Here is a 20,902-nt window from a genome sequence, read left to right on the forward strand (position 1 = left end):
GAAAGAAATTGATGGAAACCATCCTGAGGAAGTCCAGGCATTAACTTACAAGACTGAGACTTGAAAGTTACTACTTTAAATATGCTAAAAGAGCTAAAGAAAATCATAGACAAAGAATTAAAAGAAATTAAATTATTTTTAAAACTCAAAGTAGAAATTTGGTAATTGAAAAGTATTACAGGTAAAATTTAAATATTCACAAGACACATTCAACAACAGATTCAAGAAGGAGTCAACTGCCCAGTGTGAGGAGTAGAAAGAAAAACAGGAAAAATAAACAAGGCTTCAGAGACTTAAGGGATATACCATCAAACATATCAATATATATATTATGAGAGTCCCAGAAGGAGAAAAGAAAGGAAAAAAGGCAGAAAAAAATATTGGCAATACTATCCAAAAACTTCCTAAACTCTATGAAATACATAAATATATACATCCAAGAACCTCAACTGGAGAAGAGAATGGCAACCCACTCCAGTATCCTTGCCAGGAGAATCCCACGGACAGAGGAGACGGGCAGGCTACAGGGCATGGGGTTGCAAAGAGTCAGACACGACTGAAGCAACTGAGCACAAGAACCTCAACAAACTCCAAGCAGGACAAACTCAAAGAAATCCACATCATGATATATTATTCTCAAACTGCTAAAAGACAAAGATGGAGAGAAACTTGAAAGCAGCAGGAGAAAAGCGATTGATCACATCAGTGGCTGCTCAAATGGCTTCTCTAAAAGATTAACAGTGTATTTCCCATCAAAAATCATGGAGACTAAATGGCAGTAGAACAATATATTTAAAGATTGAAAGGAAAAACATGTCAACCAGGAATTCTGCATTCAGCAAAACAACCCTTCAAATATAAAGAAGAAATTATGACATTCTTAGCTAAATGGTAGATAAGGGAATTCATTACTAGTTATCTGCTCTATGAGAAATGCTATGGGAAGTCCTTCAGGTTGAAATAAAAGGATACTAGACAGTAACTTAAAGCTACACAAAGAGATAAAGAACAATGAGAAAGGTAACTACACAGATAAATATAAAACCTAATAATGCTATATTTTTGCTATGTAACTTCTCTTTTTTATTTCCTATTTCATTTAATCAACAAATGTATAAAACAATAATCATAAATCTATATTAATGGACACACAATGCATAAAGACACAATCTATGACAGTAAGAACATAAAGGGGAAGATGGAGCCAGTTAGGAGTAGAGTCAATGTATGCTACTGAAGCTAACTTGGTATCAATTCAAACTAGAGTTTTATAAATTTAGGATGTTAACTGTAATTCCCATGGTAACCACTAATACCTAAAAATACATGTAAAAGGAAATGGAAAGGGAAATGATATACAGGAAAAAAATCAATCAAACACAAAATAAGTCAGTATTAGAGAAGCTGAGGAATAACAAAAAATAATACAAAAAACAAATAGCAAAATTGCAGATATAAATCCTTCATTGTCAGTAATTACTTTAAAGGTGAATGAGTTAAGCTTGTCAATTAAAAGACAGATATTGGCAGAATATTTTTTTAAAAAACATAATACAGCTATATGCAGCTTTTAAGAGATGCATTTGAGACCCAAAGACACAGATAGGTTAACAGTCAAGGGATGGAAAAAGAAACTCCATGCAAACAGCAACCAAAAGGAAGCCTGGCTACCTATATCAGACAAAATTTATTTTTATAAACAGTAACCAAAAGGAAATCTGGCTACCTTTATTAATATCAGACAAAACTGATTTTACATACAAAACTGTTGCAAGAGACAAAGAAAGACATTTTACAGTGAAGGATCAATGCACTAAGAAGATACAACAATTTTATATATATATATATCAAACAATACAGCCTCAAAATGTATGAAGCAAGCAGTGACATAACTGAAGGAAGAAATAGTCTCCAATAATAGTTGGAAACTTCAAAAGCCCACTTTCAATAATGCAGAGGACATGTAGACAGAAAATCACTAATAAAAGACTTGAATAACATTATAAATCAACTACATCTGACAGACCAACATAGAACATGCCACCTAACAATGGCAAAACATGTATTCTTCTCACCTGCATGTAGAACATTCTCCAGAATAGACCATATGTTAGGTCATACAAGAATTCTCAAACTTCAAAATACCCAAAATCATACAATGAGTGATTACAATGGAATCAACCACAAGGGAACAAACCTAGATATCAATAACAAAAGAAAAACTGGAAAACTCTAAATAACATTCTTAAGCAATATAAGATCAGGGAAAGAATACTAAGGAAATTAGAAAATACTCTGATATAAAAAACACAATACACCAAAAACTTAAAGGATACAGCACAATCACTGCTCCAAGGGAAGTTTGTAGCTATAAACACCTACACTAAAAAAAAGATTTCAAATAAACAACCCAACTTCACACTCTAAGGAACCAGAAAAGAAGCAGAAACTAAACACAAAGCCATAAGAAAGAAATAATAGGGATTACAGCAGAGAGAAACAAAATAGAGAAAAGCAACAGAGAGAATCAATGAAACCAAAGCTTGTTTCTTTGAAAAAAAAAAATCAACAAAAATTACAAACCTTTAACAAGATTAAGAAAAAAAGAAGATGCAAATAACTACCTCTGACCTCACAGAAATCAAAAGGATTATAAGAAAATACTATGAATAGACTTATACCAACATGTTAGTCAATCTAGATGAAATGGACAAATTCCTTGGAAAATGCAAGTTATCAAAAGAGAAGGAAATCTTTTTTTCCTCACCATGTGGCTACAGGATCTTAGCTCCCTGATCAGGGATGGACCCCATGCCTGCTGCATTGGGAGTGCAGAGTCTTAACCGCTGGACCACCAGGGAAGTCCCAAGAGTAGAAAACCTTAACAGACTTATAACAAGAGAAGAGATTGGATCGGTTAATAAAAATCTCCCCCCAAAAAAAGTCAGGACCATATGACTTCAGTGGTGGGTTCAATCAAATATTTAAAGAAGAATTAACATGATTCCTTCTCAAGCTCTTCCAAAACACTGACAAAGCTAGCACATTTTATGAGGTCAGTAATACCAAGGATAATAATAACTAATACCAAAGATATCATAAGAAAACCACAGATAAACATGTCTTATGAATAAACACACAAAATTCCTCAACAAAACACTAGCAAACCAAATCTAAAAGCATATTAAAGAAAATTATACACCATCACCAAATGGGATTTAAGTCAGGAATTCCATCGAGGTTGAACTTCTGAAAATCAATCAATGTAGTACAAGCCCTATTGAGACAGTGAAAGGGGAAAAAAATGACATTATCATCTCAAAACACACAAATGGAACATTTGACAAAATTCTACACCCTCTCACGATAAAAAGACCCACAAACTAGGTTAGAAGGGAACTTCCCTAACATGATAAGGAGAATTTATAAGGAAGTCACAGTCATACTCAACAGTAAAAGAAGGAAAGCATTTCCTTAAGATCAGGAATATGACAAAAATGTCACTTTAACCACTTCTATTCAACATTTTACTAGAAGTTCTAGTCAGAGCATTTAGTCAAGAAAAAGAAAGAAAATGCATCTAAATTCATAATGTCTTTTAAAAATAGGAAGAAGTAAAACTGTGTTTGCAGATGACAAGACTGTATATATACAAAATCCCCTAGAATCCACAAAAAAACTATCAAAGCTAATAAATAAATTCAGTAAAGTTGCAGGATACAAGATCAACATACATAGGTCAGTTTTCTTTCTATACAGCAGCAATGAGTAATCTGAAAAGGAAATTAAGAAAACAATTCCATCTACAATATCATTTATAAGAACAAGATACTGAGAAATAAACTTAACCAAGAAAGCAATAGACTTATACTTTAAGTATTATAAAATATTGCTGAAAAAAATTAAAGAAGACCTAAACAAATAGAAATATATACCATGTTCATGAATGGGAAGACTTAATATTGTTAGGATGACAGTATTCCACAAAGTGAACTACAGTTCCTTAAATTTATATGAAACTGCAAGGAACCTCAAATATCCAAAACAATACTGAGAAAGAGAAACACAGTTGGAGGACTCACACTTTCCAATTTCAAAATTTACTTCTTAATACAAAGCTACAGTGACCAAAAGAGTGTAGTATCAGCATAAGGACAGATACAGAGACCAAAAGAATAGAATTGAAAGTCTGGAAATAAACCAACTCAACCATAGCCAACTGACTTTTTACAGGACCATTCAACAGGGAAAAACTATTCAACAAATGGTGCAAGGAAAAATAGGTAACCACATACAAATAATGAAGATGGACCCACACCTTACTTCTTATACAAAAACTAATAAAAGTAAATCAATGACCTAAAGCTAAGAGCCAAAACTGTAAAGCTATCAGAAGAGAACACAAGGGTAATCTTCATAACCTCAGATTTGGCAATGGATTCTTAGATTTGACACCAAAAGCATGAGCAATAAAAAATAGACAAATTATACTTCATAAAAATTAGAATATTTTTGTACATTAAAGAACGTTACCAATGATGTGAAGGAATGGAGGAAAAAAATGGCAAATCACATATCTGATAGAGGATTAACATCCAGAATATGTAAAGAACTCTTACAACTCAACAAACAAGAGTAGTCCAAATTTTAAAATTGGTGAAAGACTTGAATAGACATTTCTCTAAAGAAGACATATAAATACTCAACAAGCACTTCATTCCCTCTAGGACAACTTCGATCAAAAACTAAAAACTAACAAGCATTGACAAATATGTAGAAAAATACAATGAAACCTTGAATATTGCTAGTGACCATGTAAAATAGTATAGCTGCAATGGAAAAAACATTTGCTCTTCCTTAAAAAGTTAAACACACAATTACCATATGACACAGAAATGCTGCTTCTATGTACATACCTAATAGAAATGAAAACATATGTCCATATAGAAACTTGAGCATGAATGTTTATAGTAGTAGTATTCATAACAGCCAAAATATAGAAGAGCCCAAATGCCCATCAGAGGATAAATGTATAAACAGATTGAGAAATGTATGTATTGTGTATGTATGTGTGTGCATTGAGCCTTATGTGTATGTATGTGTGTGTGTCGGAGTATTCAGACATAGAAAGGATACCTGCTACAACTTTGATGAATTTCAAAACCATTATGCTAACTGAAAGAAGGCGGACACAAAAGGTCACATGTTGTACGGTCTACTTAAATAACTGCTTTTAAGGTGTGTGGGCTTTCTTTGATCCTTTCAAATACCACATGCTTTTCAAATAGTGATAACTGTACTTACACAGATTTAAGCTATAATCTCCAGAGAATTTCATGTATGTGGCTCTCCTTTTCAGTATTTTAGCTTTTTCTTTAATTCTGCTTTAATCTCATCTCTAATACTTGATTTTTATCTTTTCCCATTAAGAAAAAGTACAATTACACATCCAAATCTAGTTATATACTACAATTATTTTAAAGGAAAAAAATAAGATGAAGTACATGGGGAAAATGCACATAGCATAACAATCTCTCCAAAATTTTAAGTAAGATAAACCTGTATTCAGGTCAGGAAGCAACAGTTAGAACTGAACATGGAACAACAGACTGGTTCCAAATAGGAAAAGGAGTCTGTCAAGGCTGTATATTGTCACCCTGCTTATTTAACTTCTATGCAGAGTACATCATTAGAAATGCTGGGCTGGAGGAAGGACAAGCTGGAATCAAGATAGCCGGGAGAAATATCAATAACCTCAGATATGCAGATGACACCACCCTTATGGCAGAAAGTGAAGAGGAACTAAAAAGCCTCTTGATGAAAGTGAAAGAGGAGAGTGAAAAAGTTGGCTTAAAGCTCAACATACAGAAAACTAAGATCATGGCATCCAGTCCCATCAACTCATGGGAAATAGGTGGGGAAACAGTGGAAACAGTGTCAGACTTTATTTTTCTGGGCTCCAAAATCACTGCAGATGGTGACTGCAGCCATGAAATTAAGACGCTTACTCCTTGGAAGGAAAGTTATGACCAACCTAGATAGCATATTCAAAAGCAGAGACATTACTTTGCCAACAAAGGTCCATCTAGTCAAGGCTATGGTTTTTCCAGTGGTCATGTATGGATGTGACAGTTGGACTATAAGGAAAGCTGAGTGCTGAAGAATTGATGCTTTTGAACTGTGGTGTTGGAGAAGACTCTTGAGAGTCCCTTGGACTGCAAGGAGATCCAACCAGTCCATCCTAAAGAAGATCAGTCCTGGGTGTTCACTGGAAGGACTGATGTTGAAGCTGAAACTCCAATACTTTGGCCACCTCATGCAAAGAGCTGACTCATTAGAAAAGTCCCTGATGCTGGGAGGGATTGAGGGCAGGAGGAGAAGGGGACGACAGAGGATGAGATGGCTGGATGGCATCATAGGCTCAATGGACGTGAGTTTGAGTGAACTCCAGGAGTTGGTGATGGACAGGGAGGCCTGGCATGCTGCAGTTCATGGGGTTGCAAAAAGTCAGACACGACTGAGTGACTGAACTGAACTGATGACACTTAAAAGTACACAGTTTCCTAAATGAAATGTAAATATTCATATGCTTTTCACCAAAAGACAGGAAGGAGAAACTAGGCTTTTAGTCAAGACCAAGTAATGGAGGTAAGTTAGGAATCCTAAGATAATATGTACTTTTGTCTTCTATTTGGAAAAAACAATTTATTCCCATCATTTGTAATCTTATATAACAATGCATACTATATAAATTTGTAAAGTAAGGCATATTTGTGTATACAAATATGGCCATTATTGGACATCTAATTTTTAAGGGAAATAAATTCATTTCAAAGCACTCAACTAGTTATAAATTATTTTAGAAAGTTCTCCTCAAGTTCTCTAAATTTATTTTACAACTTTAAAATCAGGAAGAGTATTTTTTGGATACTAGAAATTAAATACAGTATATATTTCTCAAAACTGTTGTAGAAGATAGACAGTATCATTGCTAAATTTACATCATGACTATGATTTGAAGACTACAGTATGAAGAAGAAACTCAATATCCCCATGCTGAATAATTAGAAGGAAAAAATGAATGAATTATTTCTCTAAGACTAAATATCCATTTTTCAAATATTGCTATGTATCCCTGAAAGTTAATAAAATCAAAGTGAACAAATAAATTCTGAATTCCTCCATTCATAGACAGTAATATGAAATAAAGACAAAACCCACATATTATCTTTGTCTTTATATAAATAATTGTCAAAGCATTCTAACAATTTATATCTTACTTTGATCAAGCAGGCTTGTCTGTGAGGAAAATAAACTGCTCTGATGTTAATGATGCTACTAAGCCCAATCTATGAATTCTACAATCCAAGGGAAATTTTTTTCATATGACATCTACTCAAGAAATCAGAGCTGGGGACTTATCATGGCTTGAAACTTACAGGAGAAACCCCACCCTCAACTTTGTCAAAACTGCTTTTATTCAAGTAATTCTACTATTATTCCCTTCTCTTTTTACTGTATCTCCTTGAGTATTCTGAAATAGACACTCTCTTTCAATATATGCATTATGGAAACTGTTTGCCCTGCTAAACAGATAAACATGTTTTCTACATTTATTTGTTCATGGGTTGAAAACAAAAAAACATAAGGTGTTTTTAATGTCTTTCTAGCTTTGCCATTTAAATACTTGATCCCAGGCAGTCTTAATTTACATATCATGACTTTTGTGTTACTTTTCTCTTGTTGTTCTTGTTAATTGAATATTCATCTTTGGTATCTCAAAGAATAACAACTTTTCAACTAATTCTGATCCCTCTAAAGGAGTCAAAATCTATGGGTACATGAAAAAAAGATGACTGTCTCTTCCTTACCAGCAAAAGAAAGATACCTTATATACCTTATAACAAAGGTTACTAAGTGTTTGCTATAGTTAGCTTCCTTTTTACCATGGATACACATACCTGCATTAAATGGTGCCAATTCTCAATAAGGCAACTTACATACAAAGAAAACTACATGAGAAGAAACTCAATGACTCTGAATACTCTGCCTAAATGATGAGACTTCTAAGATGTAGCACTTAAATTTTTGTAATACATTTAGTATCTTTTTAAAGATATAATTCTTCTACACTGCTTCAGTGATTAGTAGCTGCTTTATCTAGTCATTCCTGTAGACTGTGATAAATGTCAAATAGCTCAAAGCCCAGTTTTCTGATATAGTTTCTATTAATGCAATGTGTAGAATGTGCATGAAGAAGACCAAAAAGCAGGAAATTACTAGGATAGCATTGGAGATATTATGCTATGTTTGTTAAAGTTGCCGTGTGAAAGGCAAACCTTTCCATTCCCCTCATCACCAGAACTGTGATTACAACTCCAGCTACCTGAAACCAAATATAAGGCTGTGTTCTCTTCACTCAGCTGTCAATCTTTCAACTAGTTGGTTTACAGTTTCTGAAAAAAGACGTGCTCCTGTTTTAAACATGTGGATAAAAGACTGGCTTTTCCATATGCAATCAGACGAAACATTTAGTTTTTTTCTCTTAACTCCACATCACTGTGGAACAGTGACAACTACAGAACCTTGGGTTGTTACTTTGTTGAACTCCATTTTCTCTTATTAATTAACGTGTTTTATTGTCTCCACCTAAATTTGTTTTTCAATGTATATACTGATTTCAAGTAAAATTAATGTAATACATATTCATAAAAGTTGATATAACTTTGACACAGATGACATCGATGACACGGATGACACAGATGAATATATAAAGAAAATGACGGTGAATGTCATAGCCTGAAGTATGAAAAAAGTCAATATTAAGATTCTCACCAAGTTTCTCACATTCCTCATGTCTTCATAAATATGCCAGTAAATGTCAGTTAGACATTTACTGACATCAGTAAACCTCTATGACCTCAATTAAGGGTCAATTAGAAAACATTTCATTTTTAACTTTGCTGATCACCACACAAGTTTAAATAGCATTACACCATTTTCACACTGGATTTTCTAAGTATTCTTTTAAAAAATAACTGAAGTATGATGCTTCAAACTTTCTTTAAAAATAAGCCTTATAACACAAAAGAAAAACATAGTATTAATAGTATTAATATCTTTTAGGGTACATAAGAGTTGTTACTGAGTTCAAGCTTGTTCTGCTCACTGCAAGATAAGTCAATGAATCCCAGATGAAGTGTTGGGACTAGAAAGGGAGCCCCCTGACCAAGAAGATGGCAAGCTAGTGCCTCAAAATAACCATCTTGTCAGGGCCTAGATGTCAGATTCTTTCAAGGATTGGAAATGGGGGGAAATGAGGAAACAAAGTAAAAAGACTATTTAATTTCTGCAAAATTATCTCCTAGAATGGCAAGCCTCAGAGAGGGGGATGTGTTTGTTTCACTTCCTTACAGTCATTTCATGGGTGGTGTAAAATGGAATATCTCCTGCCATATTAACAAAGATGTCACATCTTTATGTGATTTCTACCTCCCCAAATGTGAATTTCTGGGGCCCTGGGCTTTATTTGCCACACAAAGGACTCAAGAATGTCACAGTCCTTCACAGATGGGTGGGGTCAGGTTATCACCCTTAGGCCATATAGGCTTATAATAACAAAAAGGGTTAAAGTCACAGAAGCAAATCCAGTGTAAATTCAAAATTAACCCTTTCTGGTTACAGAGTCACTTTAAGTAGTCTAAAGAAAGATTTAATTGTATTTCTTTCATTGTTTTTCTCTTGGGTTAAAATGTTGTATGTAACATAAGATAAAAGCTAACAAAAATAAGTAGCAAAAAAATTACTATTATTTTTATCACTTAAGAAACTCAAAAATGAGATTGAAGAGGTACAAGATGATGTTTAAGGAAGACCTTAAGTTCACCTCCCATGGACCATCAAATCTATACCCACATATAGAGCAATTCCTCTTGGAAAAGACTATAGGCTGACTGAACAACCTCTGCACATAGAAAGACCACATAGAAATGGGCAGGAAAGACAGAAACACAGAATCCATGGGAACCCCATTCCTGACACAGCAATTTGCAGAAGGGAGGGTAATTACTTAGGGCCCTAAGCACAGAATCATACACCCTGGGAGACAGTGAAAAAAAAGATAGCAGTTTTAAAGGGCACCCAGAGTGCACAGGAAGAAATTCATTGACTAATCCTAGAGCTTCTGCAAAATGGAAAGAGAACTGCTGGAGCTTTCTCTGAGATCAAAGGATCAGTGAGAGCCATCATTTAGTCTCCCTAAGACTCTTGTGCCCACACTGATCCAGGCTCCAGCTGCACCAAGAAACCTTTGGCCTAAAAACTGCCCCCAGCCAGGGTACACTTCAGACCCAACTGCCCTACCAATATGATCTTCAGCACAGCACTCCCCAAGGAATAACCCCAACCTAAGCCTGCTGCGATTCATGGGGTCGCAAAGAGTCGGACACGACTGAGCGACTGAACTGAACTGAACTAAAGCCTGCTCCAGCCCCAGCTGCCCTAGCAAATCAGCTCCAGAGGCAGTGCTCCCCAGGGCCTGCCCTTGGCCACTCACTCCAGCAAGCCTGCCAAAGCCATCAGGTTCTAGTCTACTCTACACTGGGGGCACTGCCAGACAGGGCCACTCCTTCAAGACCAGGAGAAGCTGTTTCACCTAATTCAGAGAAACAAAGTTTCAAACAAACTTTTGTTTGTTTGTTTCAAACAAAATAACAAATAAAACCTGATGGGGGAAAAATGCTAAAGAAATGGAGGTAAGTAATTTACCTGATAAAAAAGTCAAAGAAACTGTTAATAAGGATGTCCATTGATTTCCCTGGTGGCTCAGACAATAAAGCGTCTGTCTACAATGTGGGAGACGTGGGTTCAATCCCTGAGTCGGGAAGTTCCCTGGAGAAGGAAATGGCAACCCACTCCAGTACTTTTGCCTAGAAAATCCCATGGACGGAGGAGCCATGGTGTCCATGGGGTCGCAGAGTCGGACACAACTGAGTGACTTCACTCACTTTCACTGAATTCAGGAGAAGAGAATTTCAACAAAAACTTAGACAATATAAGGAAGAATCAGTCAGAACTAAAGAATACAATAATTGAAATAAAAAATACACTACAGGGAATAAACAGCAGATTAGACGACACAAAAGAATGAATAATCTGGAAGACAGAGGAGTGGAAATCACCCAAGCAGAACAGCAAAAAGAAATTTTTTTAAATGAGGACAGTTTAAGGGACCTACCTCTGAGATAACATCAAGTATGTGGATATTTGCATTATAAGTGTCTTAGAAGGAGAAAAAAGAAAGAGACAAAAAAAAAAAAAAAAAACTAGACTGAAGCCATACTGGCTGAAAACCTCCCTAACCCAGGGAAGGATACAGATATCTACTCATAGAAAGCACAGAGTCCCAAACAAGATGAACCTAAAGAGACCCACACCAAGATGCACAATTAAAACGGCAAAAGTTAAAGAGAGAACCTAAAAGGTAGCAAAAGAAAAATAACTAATCACACACAAGGGAAGACTACCAGATGATTTTTCAGCAGAAACTTTACAGGCCAGAAGGGAATGGCAGGATATACTTAAATTGCTGACAGGAAAAAACTTATAACATAGAATACTCCATCTGGCAAGTTTATCATTTAAAATTGAAAGAGAGATAAAGAGTTTCCCAGACAAACAAAAACTAAAGGAGTTCAACACCACTAACTTGGACTTACAGAAAATGATAAAGGGTCATCTTTAAGCAGAAAAGGCTATAAGTATAAATAAGAATATATGAAAAAAAAAAATCTCACTGGTAAAGGCAAATATATAGCAAAGACAAGTTGATCTGCCATTTAAAAAGCTAGCAAAAAAAGGACAAAAGAAGAAAGTAGTACCATCAACTACGGTACAATGTCGTAGCAGTTAAGGGATACACAAAATTTTTTAAAAGATGTAAAACTTGGTATCAGAAACATAAAATGGGGTGGAGTGGTTAAAAAATGTAGGACTTTTAGAATGTCTTTGAACATAAGTGACTATCAACTGAAAACATGGATATTTATACAGGTCAGTATATATGAACAACATGGTAAACACAAACCAAAAATCAACAATAGATATACAAAAAATAAAGAGAAAGGAATACAAACAAAACATTAAAGAAATCCACTGAACCACAAGGGAAGAAGAGAGAAAAAGACAGGAACAGAGAAGAACTGTTAAAAAAATCAGAAAACAATTAACAAAATGGCAATAAGTACATCCTTATCAATAATTAACTATAAATGGACTAAATGCCCTAATCAAAAGACACAGGGTAGTTGAATGGGTAAAAAACAAGAGTCATCTTTATGCTGCCTGCAAGAGACTCAGCTCAAATATAAAAACAGACGTAGACTAAAAGTCTACGGAAAGGGCGGAAAAGTTATTCTATGCAAATGGGAACAAAGGAAAGCTAGGTATCCATACTCATATCAGGCAAAACAAACTTTGAAACAAAGACTGTAACAAAAGAGAAGGGAAGATATTACACAATGATTAAGAATTCAGTCCAACAGAAAGATATAACATTTGAAAACAGTTACGGCACTCCAACATAGGAGCACCTAAATATGTAAAGCAAATGTAAACAGAAATAAAGGGAGAAATACACAGCAATACTATAATACTAGGGAGCTTTACTATCCCCATTCCATCCAAAAGCGGCAGATGTACATTCTATTCAAGTGCACATGGAACTTTCTCTGGAATAGATCACGTTAGGCCAAAACATAAGTCTCAATAAACTGACGAAGACTGAAACCATATCAAGCACCTTTTCTGACCATACAGAATGAAACTAGAAATTAATCTCGGGAAGAAAACTGGAAAAAAAGAACACAAGCACAGGAAGACTGAGTAACGTGATAGTAAATGACCAGTTTCGACAAACAAATTGAAGAGGAGCTTAAAAGAACAAAAAATACCATGAGACAAATGAAAATGGAAACACAACAGTCCAAACCTGTGGGATGCCGCAAAAGCTCTTCTAACATGCAGGTTCACATATAGCTTTATCTCAGGAAACAAGAAAAATCTGAAGTAAACCATCTAAATGTACATTTAAAGGAACTAGAAAAACAACAAAGCCCAAAGTTAGTAGAAGGAAGAAAATTATAAAGAACAGAGTAGAAACAAAAACTTAAAAAATCAATAGAAAATATCAATGAAAGTAATAGTTGGTTCTTTGGGAAGGCAAACAAAATTGACAAACCTTTAGCCAGATGCATCAGGAAAAAAAAAAAAAAAGCCAAATAAATAAAATCAGAAGTGAAAGAGGAGAATTTGCACCTGAAATCACATAAATACAAGATCAAAAGAGATTATATGCCAAGAAATTAGATAACCTAGAAGATATGGGAAAATTCCTAGAAAGATATAATCTTTCAAAACTGAATCATGGGTAAATAGAAAATCTGAATAGGCTGATTACTGTTAACAAAACTGATCCTCAATCGTGTCCAACTCTTTGCAACCCCATGAACTGCAGCCCACCAGGCTCCTCTGTCCATGAAATTCTCCCAGCAAGAATGCTGGAGTGGGGTGCCATTTCCTCCTCCAGGGGTCATCCAGACTCAGGGATCAAGCCTGCATCTCTTACCTCTCCTGCACTGACAGGTGGATTTTTTACTACCAGCACCACTTGGGAAGTCCTACAAAATTGAATTAATAACCAAAAAATCCGAAAAATACAGAAGTCGAGGTCCAAATAGCTTCACAGATGAATTCTACCAAACATCTAAAGAAGAGTTAACACCTGTCTTCCTCAAATTATTCCAAAAAATTGCACAGGGAAAAATGCTTCCAAACTCAATTTATAAGAATAGCATCACCCTGATACCAAAACAGATAACCACTTATATGTGGAATCTGAAAAACAAAACAAATAAACAAACACAACAGAAATATACTCATAAACACAGAAAACAAATTGAAAGAGATTAGATACAAGCTTCCAGCTATGAAATAAATGTCATAATGATGCAATGTACACATAGGGAATCTACCCAATAATACTATAACAACTTTATATGGTCACTGCTGATAACTGGCCTTATTGCAGTGATCATTTCATGATGTACAAAAGTATCAAATCACTATTCTGTTCACCTTAAACTAATATAACATTGTATGTTAATTTTAATTGAATTTTTAAAAATTCGTTCAATGGAAAAGAAACTGGAAAATGTTTGAAACGACTTTTATCATTCTTTTGCAAAATTTTTGTGCTCTTTCACTTCAGTCATGTTTGACTCTTTGCAATCCCATGGACTGTAGCCCACCAGGTTCCTCTGTCCATGGGATTTTCCAACCAAGAATACTGGAGTGGGTTGCCATTTTCTACTCCAGGGGATCTTCCCAACCCAGGGATCAAAACAGCGTCTCTTATGTCTTCTGCATTTGCAGGCAAGTTCTTTACCACTAGCATCACCTGGGAAACCCAGGTGGCAAAGTTCTTACCTCTGCTCAAAATTCTAATAAACATCTCATCCTCAAAGGAGAATTATTCTGAAAGCTACAGATTTCTCTGAGGAATCTGAAGATTTAACTATGACTTTACACTTCTAAACTATGTAATGCATATTCATACTGCCTCTATATTTTAACTTGAAAAACCATACTGTAAAAAATCCAGTTCAAATGTATTAAATACAAAAGATCTTCTATGTGACATGCTAACACTAGATACAGTTTTAATGAGACATGTAAAAGAAAGCAACAGCAAGACACAAGTAGAAGGTAATACAAGTAAAAGACATAAAAACAGAAATAAATGTCATTAGATAAAGATTCAAACACTCAAAAAATACCGTAAACCAATAATCTGTACTAGAGTCCACAAATTGTACTTAGGCAATTGTTTTCTCTTTTACTAAAAATAATTTATATTCACTATAATGCTGTTGTCTAAAAGCCCTATGACTTTATTTCTTGGTATTTTGAAAGAAGCAGTAAGACTAGTTGACCTAGGTTCCTTACATAAATTTTTCTTTTACTAAAAGAAAGAGAAAAATAAGCAAGGCAGAGAGGAGAAAAAGGAAGAGAACATATTAAAAACACCTTAAAATAACCACAACAGAACATCAATACTTTCAAGTGAAAGAAAGAGAACGTTTGGTAGGAAATGTCATAATTTTAGTTATAAGACAGAGTTTATAAAATTGTTTCACATGTTGAGCGTGTATGTTCCTTCAGCCAGCTAAGTACAGGAAAGGGATGATAGACATGGGTGACAGAAAATAACTGTTGTTGATCTACTTCTGGCAAGATGAAATGTGAATTACTCCTGTTCCAAACACAAAGAAGGTCTGGAAGAAATACAAACAAGCAAACAAAAAATACATAGTTTAGAAATATCCAGGCACCAGAAACAAAGAGAACTCAAAGCCAGAGTGACAAGAATATAAGCTGACAGCATGATAATTTAAGAAGTACAGAGTAGAAATAGGACCTAAGAGCCAGGAGCTGAGGCTTTAAGGTCCTTGTGTAGGGAGGATAAAATACACAGATTGGGGCCCACACAAGTAGGAACATTGAAAAGAGCTAAGATACTTGAGTAAAAAATTCAGATAAGAGATTGCTCACTCCATAAAAAGGGGTATTAAAAACAAAAATATAATCTCTACTCACAAGCTTGGAAAGCATCAAGGAAGCTGACTCTCTGCCAAAAGCTCAAAATAAGAAAAAAATTTCCTATGAGAGAACAAAACCTAAAGATAGATTTGGGGTTCAAATTTGCATTACATGCATGGTATGGCAATCCCATGCCAAATTAAAAAAACAGAGCCTAATAAGAATTTTTACATACTATACTGTTATGGTATGACATCCAAGAATATTATTAAATTTTTTAAAAGCTGGGCTCTGAACATGTGAAGAGTATGTATATGTTTATCTAAGAAAGAACACACATTTGGTTCTATTTTCTTTAATAAAAAAGGGGGGATCGCAGGTGATTAAATTATTTGCCTGTGGAAAAGGAAAAAAAAGAGTGGAAAGGAGAAGAATAGAAGCTAGACTTCTCCAAATTTATCTTATTTTCTCTATTTGACTTTGAAACAATCTAAACATATAAGATCTAATTATAAACCAAAATTGAATCAAGAATTTTTAAAAGTGATTCCTAAAATATACAAGTAAAATGAAACAAACTAATCTAGGTATCGAGTTGATGAGGCTCAAAAACACAGAGAGCAATTATTTCAAGTGGTTTCAAACCCGAGTAATTTGATTGTAAATCCTTAACGTGGTTTAGTTGCTAAGTCGTGTCATGGACCATAGCCCATCAGGCTCCTCTGTCCATGGGATATCCCAGGCAAGAACACTGAAGTGAGCTGCTATAATAGGATACAACAAAGACCAAAAGAACTAAAAAGAAATTTTAAACTATTTCAGTAACCATATTATTAGAAATGGCATTGGTCTTATTATACTGATTAACATAGAGCAAATAATTACATTAATATCACAAAAAACAGTTTTCAGCATATGAGTCAACACACAAAAATAAAAGAAGCTAAGTGAAAACCCTGTAATCTCAAATTTGAGCAGAAATATCAGGATAAATTCATGAGACATTTTTCTCTAAAAAAAATTCACCTTGCCTAGCTCTTCATATTACATTAAAAAGGCCTAGATAAAATGACAAATCCAGAACACCAAGCACCCCATCATCCAAACTGCAATCTCCAAATACCATTTTGCACCAAAAGAACTAAGTTCACTTAGAACACCTGATATCAGATCTAGGGTAGGAAACACACAAGATGAACCTGAAATATCTTACTATACCAGAAAACAATAAGATAAGTGCAGGTTAATGATATTATGTAAAAGGGCTCAATGGTGGTGGTGGTTTAGTTGCTGGGTCATGTCTGACTCTTGTGACTCCATGGACTATGGCCCACCATGCTCCTCTGTCCATGGGATTTCCCAGGCAGGAATACTGGAGTGGGTTTCCATTTCCTTCTCCAAGGGATCTTTCCTGCCCAGGAATCGAACCTGTGTCTCCTGCATTACAGGCAGATTCTTTACCACTGACCCATCAAGGAAGCCCATTCAGTTCAGTTCAGTTGCTCAGTCGTGTCTGACTCTTTGCGATCCCATGAACTGCAGCACTCCAGGCCTCCCTGTCCATCACCAACTCCCAGAGTTTACCCAAACTCATGTCCATTGAGTCGGTGATGCCATCTAACCATCTCATCCTCTGTCGTCCCCTTTTCCTCCTGCCTTCAATCTTTCCCAACATCAGGGTCTTTTCAAATGAGTCAGCTCTTCGCATCAGGTGGCCAAAATATTGGAGTTTCAGCTTCAGCATCAGTCCTCCCAATGAACACCCAGGACTGATCTCCTTTAGGATGGACTGGATGGATCTCCTTGCAGTCCAAGGGACTCTCAAGAGTCTTCTCCAAAAAAAAAAAAAAGAGTCTTCTCCAACACCACAGTTCAAAATCATCAATTCTTCTGCACTCAGCTTTCTTTATATTCCAACTCTCACATCCATACATGACTACTGGAAAGACCATAGCCTTGATGAGATGGACCTTTGTTGACAAATAATGTCTCTGCTTTTTAATATGCTATCTAGATTGGTCATAACTTTCCTTCCAAGGAGTAAGCGTCTTTTAATTTCATGGCTGAAATCACCATCTGCAGTGATTTTGAAGCCCAAGAAAATAAAGTCTGACACTGTTTCCACTGTTTCCCCATCTATCTGACATGAAGTGATGGGACCAGATGCCATGATTTTAGTTTTCTGAATGTTGAGCTTTAAGCCAACTTTTTCACTCTCCTCTTTCACTTTCATCAAGAGGCTCTTTAGTTCTTCTTCACTTTCTGCCATAAGACTGGTATCATCTGCATATCTGAGGTTATTGATATTTCTCCCAGATATCTTGATTTCAGCTTGTGCCTCTTCCAGTCCAGCATTTCTCATGATGTACTCTGCATAGAAGTTAAATAAGCAGGGTGACAATATACAGCCTTGACATACTCCTTTTCCTATTTGGAACCAGTCTGTTGTTCCATGTCCAGTTCTAACTGTTACTTCCTGACCTGCATACAGGTTTCTCAAGAGGCAGGTCAGGTGGTCTGGTATTCCCATCTCTTTCAGAATTTTCCACAGTTTATTGTGATCCACACAGTCAAAGGCTTTGCAAAGGGACTCAATAGCTAACTTGAAAAGACAGCAAAAGATAGAACAATTTTAGGAAAAAGATAATATTTTAAAGTACTGAAATACTAAATATGTTGAAAATCCATGTGCTCACAAAAATTTTTTTAAATGAAAACTTCCATCACCTTTTGGAGAATGAAGGACATGAGCGAACCAATCTATTATTATGAAAATCAGTTAAGTAAAAGGAATGAATCCTGCATTATTTTTACTATCTTTTCTTCATTAACTATACCTGAAAGTAACTGAATAGTTGATGAGGATAAGTTCTTTATAGAAATTTTTCAGCTAATAAATAAAAAGGAAAGTTAGATTTTGCAGCTCTTAATGGCATAATCAGATGCATCAATGGGTGCTAAAATCATTAGGCAAACAGTAGGTGGGAGGTGAGGAATGGGAACTGTATAAGGTATGGATCAGACTGACAATAGCTGAAACTTCTCATCAATCTAACCTTACCAATGCACGAGAAAAAGAGCAACCAGATGTTACATGCCTCCTTGTATGATGCAACAGAAAGTATATATTACCACCTACGAAATTACTCTTGCCAGAAAGAAAAAAATCAAGCCTGAGTTAAGTCTTTACATCTAACTACTGTTTAACAGCAACAGGAGACAGAATAACATATTTAACAACACCTAGGATGCAGTCTGGCTCTAGGTGAGTGATCACACCATCGTGCCTATCTGGGTCGTGAAGCTCTTTTTTGTACAGTTCTTCTATGTATTCTTGCCACCTCTTCTTAGTATCTTCTGCTTCTGTTAGGTCCATATCATTTCTGTCTTCTATTGAGCCCATCTTTGCATGAAATGTTCCCTTGGTATCTCTAATTTTCTTGAAGAGATCTCTAGTCTTTCCCATTCTGTTCTTTTCCTCTATTTCTTTGCACTGATCACTGAGGAAGGCTTTCTCTCTCCTTGATATTCTTTGGAACTCTGCATTCAGATGCTTATATCCTTCATTTTCTCCTTTGGTTTTTGCTTCTCTTCTTTTCACAACTATTTGTAAGGCCTCCTCAGACAGCCATTTTGCTTTTTTGCATTTCTTTTCCATGGGGATGGTCTTGATCCCTGTCTCCTGTACAATGTCACGAACCTCATTCCATAGTTCATCAGGCACTCTGTCTATCAGATCTAGGCCCTTAAATCTATTTCTCACTTCCACTGTATAATCATAAGGGATTTGATTTAGGTCATACCTGAATGGTCTAGTGGTTTTCCCTACTTTCTTCAATTTAAGTCTGAATTTGGCAATAAGGAGTTCATGATCTCAGCCACAGTCAGCTCCCAGTCTTATTTTTGCTGACTGTATAGAGCTTCTCCATCTTTGGCTGGAAAGACTATAATCAATCTGATTTCGGTATTGACCATCTGGTGATGCCCATGTGTAGAGTCTTCTCTTGTGTGCATCTAGTCAAGGCTATGGTTTTTCCAGTGGTCATGTATGGATGTGACAGTTGGACTCTGAAGAAAGCTGAGCCCTGAAGAATTGATGCTTTTGAACTGTGGTGTTGGAGAAGACTCCTGAGAGTCCCTTGGACTACAAGGAGATCCAACCAGTCCATTCTGAAGGAGATCAGTACTGGGTGTTCTTCAGAAGGACTGATGCTGAAGCTGAAACTCCAGTACTTTGGCCACCTCATGCAAAGAGTTGACTCACTGGAAAAGACCCTGATGATGGGAGGGATTGGGGGCAGGAGGAGAACGGGACGACAGAGGATGAGATGGCTGGATGGCATCACTGATGCGATGCACATGAGCTTGAGTGAACTCCGGGAGTTAGTGATGGACAGGGAGGCCTGGCATGCTATGATTCACAGGGTCGCAAAGAGTCGGACACGATTGAGTGACTGAACTGAACTGAACTGAGGATGCAGTCATCAAAATCCTGAATGTAGGTGTGCAGGAAAAAGTTAACAAAGCAGGCCCCAAAATCCTATCCTTAGAAAAACCTGTTTGCAAGGTTGGATCTTAGCTGGTGCCTGGGAGCTCAGATTTCAGTAGGGCTCCCACCATTCCCAAAACTGGTAAGAGTGTTTGATGTGCTTTAACTATTTGTACAATGTGGTTTATGGTGAACACCTGCTCTCCTTCTCAGAGTCTTAAATTTTGGTACATGCCAGGGAGAGGATACCTACATAGTCAACCTCCAATAAAAACCCTGGTACTGAACCTCTAATGAGCTCTTCTTTTAAAGTATGTCACACGTGTTGTCACTATTCTTTCCTGAGGGTTAAAATTAAGCACATCCTGTGGCACTCTACTAGAAGACTCTTAGAAACTTGTACCTGGTTTCCTCCACACTTTGCACTCCATCTGTCTTTTCCCTTTACGGGTATTACTTTGTATCCTTTTGCTATAATAAATATCCATGAATACAACTGTATGCTGAACCCCTGAGTCCTCCTAGTGAGTCACTGAACCTAGGAGTGGTCTTTGGAAGCCCCAACACAGTGGGAAACTTAACAGATTAATAAACTGAATTCATCAACAAATAAATGGTATAAGAAAAAAAGGGGAAAACTGTAAAGAAATTTAATAATAAATGTTTAATTTTAATGTTTTATTTCAGTTCCTGTGATTAAAACTTAAAAACTCTGGCTGGAAAAATAAGTTTATTCATGATTAAAACACCATATAACTTACAATACATTTAAATAAACTTCCAAGTAATTGTACAAGTCTGAGGCATTTATACTCT

The sequence above is a fragment of the Budorcas taxicolor genome, chromosome 7, assembly GCF_023091745.1.
Source record: "Budorcas taxicolor isolate Tak-1 chromosome 7, Takin1.1, whole genome shotgun sequence".
Taxonomy (NCBI): Eukaryota; Metazoa; Chordata; class Mammalia; order Artiodactyla; family Bovidae; genus Budorcas; species Budorcas taxicolor.